Genomic DNA, 9,456 nt, shown 5'->3' on the forward strand with positions numbered 1-9,456 from the left:
CGAGCAGAATTCATGATTGTCCCAAATGTCTTCCATTTAGGAACTACAGAGGTCACTGTACTCTTGGGATCTTTCAATTCTCCAGGAATTTTTTTTGTAGTAGATCCATACCCCAACACAATCTTTTCTCTAAGCTTTGCAGGTAATTCCGTTGACCTCCTGGCCTGATTTTTACTCTGATCCACATGGTCGAGAGCAGGCCTTTCAACAGACAGGTGTGTGCCTTTCCTAATGATGTCAAGTAAACTGCATTGACCACAGGTGGACTCGAAAAAAGGAACATCTCAAGGATGGTCACTAGAATGGAACTGAGCCACATTTTATATGTCATTGAAAAGAGGTCTGAGAACTTGCCCCAATGTGACATTTCTGTTATAAGAGACATTTGTCATTTATTTAGGTTATGTTAAATTGATAGAAGTAATTTCTTAGTTATGTTAAAATGTTTGCCTATTAGTGCATAGTCTATGGGAGGTTCTGTTATAACCTCGACAAGCTAAACTGTAAATGGAATATTCTAATTATTTCAAGTCCCTCTGACTAAAGATTAGTCTAAGTTTATGATCTGCCTTGCAGTTGGTAAGATAACGAGGGCAAACAGTTTCACACCGTATTGACTGTATTGAATGTGTTGTATGTATAGAAAATACTGAATATATTAAGTAAAGCATGTGTACATTTCCCATAGAGAAATAACACAACCTTTAAGTATAGAAAGTAACTGGTTTAACAAAAAAAAAGCTATGTTTGTAGAAGAAACATTTTTTTTATTCTGCGTGTGTAATAATCTTTTCTCTATTTTTGTGTGAACTGTTTTGCTTTGAATTTCACTAAATGTTTCTTAAAAAAAAGCTTTATTGGACTAAGAAATTTCTTTTGCTACACGTTTGACTCATGATGAATCCTACCTTGCCAACTCAGTAGCTGCTCGATTTCGTGAAACTAGAAAAGACTCAGCTACATCAGTTTTGTTTTACTTTTAATACATTTGTAAAAAAAAATTCTAACATCCTATTTTCACTTTGGGGTATTCAGTGTTGCTTGATGAGAGAAAAAAAAATTAAAACTATTCCAGCATAAGGCTGCAACATAACAAAATTAGAAAAAAATTAAGGGGTCTGAATAATTTTTTATGCTCTGTATGGTGGAAATGCAACCAGAATATAAAGAGGCTTGCATATAAAGGCTGGCTGTGTATGTGTGTGCAGATCATAAAAGAGAGACCATTTCAGCGTATGACATAAGAGTAAATGGTTGTTAGAAGTATCTAGTTTCAATTTCCACAGTACTCCTAAGGGGAGGAAAAAAAGGCCAGGTTTACACAATACATCTGAAGCCTCATAGTTTTGAAGGGCCTACCAATTTAGATTTATCTTAACCTCTAAATTCCATACTTTCAATAAAAATGTTACCATCATGCTACATCATTAACCAGAATGCTTGCAAGTATTTCCTCCAGCTTGGTTTTGTTGGGTTAAACAGAGTACAGAATCCCAGAACTAAACTCTTGGCCCAGACTACATTTTATGAATCTGATTAAATAGAGACAGTGGCAATTTCTGAAGTATATGCGCAATTCTTTCACCTCATTATTTCAGATAACAATACAACAAAATGTAATTTATTCACTCAGAATAAGTTTAAAAAGAATCTGCAACGTGGCAGGCATGGTATTCCTTAAAAGTAGTTTTTAATAAATGATATCTAAAAAAAATATTGGTGCTTAGTGTCTTAAAATGAACCCCCACCCCTTTCTCACCCAAAAGAGTTTGATCAGAACTGTCATCAGAGAACTGCGGCGGGTTTCAGATGACTCCGCTGCTCTGTACCACACCACGCTGCTCAGCGCACTCTCACCCTATTCTCTCGCTCTGTCACTCTGCAGACTTCTTCATTGCTCTTGCAGCTCACCTCAAATTGCGGAGAGTGTGAACATTTCTTGGCAGGTGTTAGAAGTAAACAACAACAAGTGATACTGCTTTTCACACACATTTTTTTTTTTTAAACCTGCATACAGACACAGATGGAGTTGTTGCTACCCTTAAAGCTCATTGAAAAAGTGATGTATGCTTCCTGAAAAGTGATTAAATGAAAAGCAACTGTCCCATTTACACCTGCATGCCTTTCATATGTCATCAAGTAAAACAAAGCAAATGTGAAAAGAGATCAAGTATTACCTTTTCTATGAATATATTCTAAAATCACCTGGAAACATTTGTTGGTTCTCCTAGGAAAGATCACAAATAATTGGATCAGACTGATTTTTTTCAAACTAGCTGTTTTCTTTAATTTGTACCATACATGTCTCCAGTTGTGCAATCATTCAGCCTATTTAAATAGAGATAAGTAGTCACTCAGCTGTTTGGTATCATCGTGAAGCCCACACTGAACATGGACCAAAATAAGCAAAGGAGTGGTCTGAAGAAATCAAAAAGAAAATTAATGACAGGCATGTTAAGGGTAAAGACCATCTCAATTAAGATAGATAGATTGATACTTTATTAATCCCAAGGGGAAATTCACATACTCCAGCAGCAGCATACTGAAACAAAAAACAATATTAAATTAAAGAGTGATAAAAATGCAGGTATAACAGACATTAACTTTGTATAATGTTAACGTTTACCCCCCCGGGTGCAACTGAAGAGTCGCATAGTGTGGGGGAGGAATGATCTCCTCAGTCTGTCAGTGGAGCAGGACAGTGATAAAAGTCTGTCACTGAAGCTACTCCTCTGCCTGGAGATGATCCTGTTAAGTGGATGCAGTGGATTCTCCATGATTGACAGGAGCCTGCTCAGTGCCCGTCGCTCTGCTACAGATGTTAAACTGCCCAGCTTTATTCCTACAATAGAGCCTGCCTTCTTAACAAGTTTGTCCAGGTGTGAGGCGTCCTTCTTTATGCTGCCTCCCCAGCACACCACCGCGTAGAAGAGGGCGGTCGCCACAACCGTCTGATAGAACATCTGCAGCATCTTATTGCAGATGTTGAAGGATGCCAGTCTTCTAAGGAAGTATAGTCGGCTCTGTCCTCTCTTGCACAGAGCATCAGTATTGGCAGTCCAGTCCAGTTTATCGTCCAGCTGTACTCCCAGGTATTTATAGGTCTGTACCCTCTGCACACAGTCTCCTCTGATGATCGCGGGGTCCAGGAGGGGCCTGGGCCTCCTAAACTCCACCACCAGCTCCTTGGTTTTTCTGGTGTTTAGGTGTAACTGGTTTGAGTTGCACCATTGAACAAAGTCCTTGATTAGGTTCCTATACTCCTCCTCCTGCCCACTCCTGATGCAGCCCATGATAGCAGTGTTGTCAGCGAACTTTTGCACGTGGCGGGACTCCGAGTTGTAATGGAAGTTCGATGTATATAAGCTGAACAGGACCGGAGAAACAACAGTCCCCTGCGGCGCTCCAGTGTTGCTGAACTCAACGTCAGACCTGCAGTTCCTGAGACGCACATACTAAGCGGTCTGTCTGTAAGATAGTCCACGATCCATACCACCATATATGAATCTACTCCCATCTCTGTCAGCTTGTCCTTAAGGAGCAGAGGTTGGATGGTGTTGACTTGATGTTCCTGGGACACCAGCTGCAAATACAGGGGTGCCTTTTTAAGCATATTTAATTTGCTTCTGTTAAATGGCCAAAATAGGAAATTAAAAAATGAAAAAAAAAAATAAAGCATGCAAATACAGTATAATAAAATGAAAATTGCACTTACTATACTTATCTAACCATAACAGGAATGGTTTAACAGCTGGAGGCCACTGACATTTTTCCCTCCTCATCTTTTTTGAGTGTTTTTTCACTAGTTTTGCATTTGGATGCGGTCAGTGTCACTATTGGTAGCATGAGGCGATACCTCGATGGTGGTTCAGTGATGGTCTGGGGAGGCGTATCAATGGAGGGACGCACAGACCTCTACAGGCTAGACAACTGCACCTTGACTGCCATTAGGTATCGGGATGAAATCCTTGGACCCATTGTCAGACCCTATGCTGGTGCAGTGGTCCTCCTGGTGCACAACAAGGCCCATCCTCATGTGGCAAGAGTATGCAGGCAGTTCCTGGAGGATGAAGGAATTGATACCATTGAGTGGCCTCCATGCTCGCCTGACCTAAATCCAGTAGAACACCTCTGGGTGTGACATTATGTTTCGGTCCATCCAACACCGCCAGGTTGCACCTCAGACTGTCCAGAAGCTCAGTGATGCCCTGATCCAGATCTGGGAGGAGATCCCCCAGGACACCATCCGTCGTCTCATTAGGAGCGTCCCCGACGTTGTCAGGCATGCATGCAAGCACGTGTAGGGTGTACAAATTACTGAGTACGATTTTGAGTTTCTGCAATGAGATTTCAGCAAAATAGACTAGCCTGCCGCATAATTTTTTCACTTTGATTTTCATGGTGTCTTGAATTCAGCCCTCTGTAGGTTGATCATTTTCATTTCCATCAAACAATGTGGCATCCTTTAATTCCTAACACATTACCCAATCCATAACAGTATAGATATCCAGCATGATTTTTTTACCATTGAGATCTGATGTGTTTTGCAAAGTGTACCTTTTATTTTTTGAGCAGTGTATATAACCAAACACACCAAAAATAAAGCATCAAAATCACATGAGTATAACGCATCAAATACTTTCACAGGAAGAGTGACGGATGTTGGACACAAAACAGATGGCATTTACGCTTGCTGCACAAATACCACCTGCTGGTGTATTTTTTCACTGCATGCATAGTTTGAATGTAGAAACATTATTCAAACTTTTAATCAAATTTCTCTTGAAATCAACATTTTAAGTTAGAATCGTTCGAAGTAAGAGGCACTACCATATAATTAAGAAGTGTAAGGTCCATGGGACTGTATCTATCGTCCCAGGACATGGCCACAAGACAAAAATCAAACCCAGAATGGGCAGAAGGATAATAAGAATAGTGGACAAAAAGCCAAGGAAAGCTTCCAAATCACATCAGCTGTATGTCCACAGACAAAAAAAAATTAAGATTTCAAAGAAAAGAACACCATACCTACTGTAAAACATGGAGGGGGGCTTGGTTATGTTTTGGGGCTGCTTTGATACATTTGGCACAGGGTGCCCTGAGACTGTGCAGGGAACAATAAAATCTCCAAAGTACCAAAACATTCTGGAGCGAAACATACAGCATCAGAAAGCTCTGTCTCTCCAACAGGATAGTGACTCAAAACACATAGCTAAAAGCATCCAAGAATGGCAAATTACAAAACAATGGACTATTCTGAAGTGGCCTTCTGGGATCCCCGATTTGAATCCTATCAAACATCAGTGGAAAGAACTGAAACTGCAGTCTGGAGAAGGCAGCCTTGAAACCTGGCACAGCTGGAGCAGTTTGATCAGAAGAGTGGGCCAAACTACCTGCTGACAGGTGCAGAAGTCTCATTGAGAACTACAGGAATTGCTTGTGTGCAGTGATTGCCTGTAAAGGTTCTGCAACTAAATATTAGATTAAGGGTCTCTTCATTTTTGTCCATGCCATTACCATTTATGTTATTATTTTAAATATTCAGTTGAATCAAAACTCTAAAACAAAGTCTGATTTTTGTTTAATGTGGAATAAACATGGGTGGCAATTACTTTTGTCAGTTTCAAGTAATTTCAAAGACAATTGTGGGTTCTTCTTTTTTCGTGGATGGGTACCAACAAATTTGTCCATGTCTGGATATTCTGCAAGGATTGTTATTACATACACAACTACAATAAAAATCCACTTAAGTCATATTTAGCAAGTCTAATTGAGTCATGATCTTCAGTGGGAATTGTTCATAACTGTATACATTACACCATCACAAAAAGTAATAAAACATTTCAATAAGCTGACTTACACAGAGAAGTTTCTTTAGTAAATTGGCTAGACTTACAATAAAATCATTTGTAATTTCTCTGTGCAAATATTAATGCCTTTAAATGGAAACCTGTGGCACAACTGGGAAGGTCCGACCACCTTGCTGCCATCAACAAGCTTGATATTGATAGCAATAGCTCTCTTGAAGTTGTTTTTTTTTTAAATAATATTCAGATTTTTCTCAAGTTTCTGAAACTTTCACTATATTGAGCACTGTGTGTAGAATTATGTGACAAATAAAATCTGACTTGAGGGTGACGGAATAATAACCTTTTGGGGAAAAAAAAACATCCTACAGGTCAGTAAAACATTTTATTAAAAATAAAAAACAGGGTATTGTTTTATTGCAAAATGCTATTTTTTCCTTGAACACCAGAACATTAACCACTTGCCTCATCTGATAAATTACAGATCTGTACTGATTCAAACAAAATGACCCAAAGGGAACACCTTTCTGAAAAGAAGCTGCAGAACAATCGGTGTTCAACATAAGAATGACCAAATCTCTACTTATTGAATTATGAAAAGAATCATCACTCTTTTTAAAAGTGTACAGTTTATAACAAATTGTCTTCCAGGATTTTGGATCATGAAAAAGATGAGGAGAAACCAGGCCAAGATCAAAAGTCAGAACACTGGTGTTAAATGGTGGCTTATGAGAGGTATAGAAATGCCGTTACTGTGTTAAGTTTAATTTATGGAACCTCAAACTAAAATGTGCAATGTTGGCAGTCATTTACAGATGGCACTCTGTGTATAATGGATCGGAGTTTCAGTTCTCTACCTGCCAGGTAGTAACAGTCCAGCTAACTCAAAGTCCAAATGAAGTTCACTACTAAGTGCCAGGTCAACTCAAGTAGTATCAACATAAGTCACTACATATGCTAAAACCATTTAAGCAGGCCAAAAAATATAATATTAAAAGTCCATCCATCCATCCATCCATCCATTATCCAACCTGCTATATCCAAACTACAGGGTCACGTGCTCAAGATATTGAAAATGAGGGATGTGGCTCACCACACATAAAACAGCACATTAAAGAAACTGTGCTGCAGAATAAAATTATCATACAGAGGGAAAGATACATTAGTAGACCCATTTAATTGTTCTGAGGTATTTTCATAATATTAGAAATGAAGCAAGTCATTTAGCCAGACCATTATGTACTTCCACATGATTAAATGATTGCAGATTGTATAGGCATGTTTGCCTCCCACATCTCCAAAAATATGTCAGATACATTAATTGGCGATTCCAAATAGACCTTGTGTCAGCATGAGTATGGTTGGGTATAAGTGAGCCCAGCAATAAGGCTGTTTCATGGCTTGTTCAAGGTGTTGATTTGATAGGTTCGGTCACCTTCTACCATAAATTGGATTTTGTGGGATTTAACATTTTAGGTTTATGAGGTTATAGGGAGTTTCATAAAGTCTCTAGTGTGAAAGACATCTGCCACTAAAGTACAACATCCCTTAGAACTTCAGTAGGATTTGTTTTCACGTAGGATGTGTATTTTCTATTTTGCACCAATTCTAGGAATAACTGTTATTTTAAATGCAAGATTCCCAAATTCATATTCTGACAAAGTAAATTGCTGCCCAGCCTGTAAGATCCTATTAAATCATACTTTAAGGTTGCATTACTTATAAATACTGTAGGAGGATAATTTTAGCAGTTTCTGTTATCTTATCCTCCAATGGTGGACCAAAATCTAGTCGAAGAAGGACAAAGCAGAATTGATAAATACCCACATCCAACCAGCCCGATGTAGCTACTGACTCGGAAAAAGTAACAAAAAAATTCTTTGCTCGGGCAAGGTTAAACTTTCTTGCTTTTTCAATATTGTGCTGAACTATGAACAGAAGACTATGCATCAACATGGGCAAGGTAGCTGAACTGATTTCTAATCATTAGTATCCTTACACCCAGTGAACAAGAACTCCCTAAGACAGGGGTGTTGAACTCCAGTCCTGGAGGGCCACAGTGGCTGCAGGTTTTCATTCTAACCATCTTCTTAATTAGTGACCAGTTTTTGATGCTAATTAACTTCTTTAGTCATAGCTTTAAATAGCTTGACTCAGGCACCTTAGTTGTTTTTTTCCTTAATTAGCAGCCAGACAGTAATGAGACATAAAACAAACAGGACATAAACAGCTCACCTGTACCCATCAAACAAAATCTGAAAATAAAGATGAAGGTCTTAGTAAGGTTGATCCCTCAAGTTACCAAAACATTTTAGGAGTTCTTAGGAAAAAAAAAAAAAGAGAATATCAACAGTTTTGGAAAAGTCTGCTATGGCAAAAAGAGAGCAACAACAAGCCATGGAATTGAATAATGGGTTTAATTAACAGCAAGAATCAGCGTATCATTAAGGAACTGGTTGGAGTTTGAAGCCCCAATTTAGCTGGTCATCTGTTGGCTCGTTTCAAGTCTCATTTCTGTTTGGCTGTCATTTAATGAAGAAAAGAATCAATTCAGAAGACTTAATTCTTAAAAATAGGGCTATTAAAATAGAGGGAAAAGAAGTTAAGTAACAGTGAAAACTGGACACTGATTAGGAAAAGTGTTAGAAAGAAAACCTGCACCCACTGCGGCCCTCCGGGCCTGGAGTTTGACACCCGTGCCCCAAGATATTTAATAAATAATTGAGCTTGATGAAATGGAAGGGTGGAGGAGGCAGTTCTGCAAAGAACTGTGTTAGTGAATTGGCAAAGAGGTGTGTGTTTACTCCCCAAAGGGTTACACAGAGAGGTAGGGCTTACTTTATTAAAATGACACTTGATGTATTATGAGTGTTAACAATTCATATAAGAAATTACCATTTCAAAATACATATTTTTTTCATAATAAGTAATGAAAGAAAATTCCTAAGGAAGGACCTTAAATAAGTAAGGCATAAGCTCTGTTTGTCACAAACTCAGTCCTGGCAGTCCTATGCAACTTCTAATTTTTGAGAAAATGTATTACTTAAAGGACAATTCATATAGGCCATGGTGAGAGAGTCATTTCTGTCAGACATTTTTAATACAAATATATTTTTGTTGCACCCAGTATGACTGGATTCATCACCTATTGTAAGCAGAAATATTACTGTAGTGCAAACTCTTTAGTCTCATTCATTTTTTAGCAAATGGCAAAAAAATATATATATATATATATATGCCAGCTTCTTAATACTACTTATACCTCTGTGATTATTACAGTGACTCCAAAAGAACACAGTAGCCACAGGTTGATTGCAGCAGGACAGGGCCTGGGAAATAATGCTATAAGCAGCAGATTCTTGCAGAAAAAGATATGTTTTCTGAAATATGAAGTTCAAGTGAAACTTCTATATAAGGAAAGAAAGAGGGGACAGGTTTTGGGGTGCATGCTGCTTACTCATTTCTCCAAGAAATGGCAGTAGCACAATGGAGTAATGATAATGAAAACTGAATGCAATTCCTGCACTCAGAAAAATCTGTTGCAAAACCTGTGTGATAAATGCTAATATATTGAATTAGGTTAGCCACACATCTGCTTTAGTTCACTGTTTTGTGGCATATTGACAGAAATAAAAGGATCATATGCATC

The sequence above is a fragment of the Polypterus senegalus genome, chromosome 9, assembly GCF_016835505.1.
Source record: "Polypterus senegalus isolate Bchr_013 chromosome 9, ASM1683550v1, whole genome shotgun sequence".
Taxonomy (NCBI): domain Eukaryota; kingdom Metazoa; phylum Chordata; class Cladistia; order Polypteriformes; family Polypteridae; genus Polypterus; species Polypterus senegalus.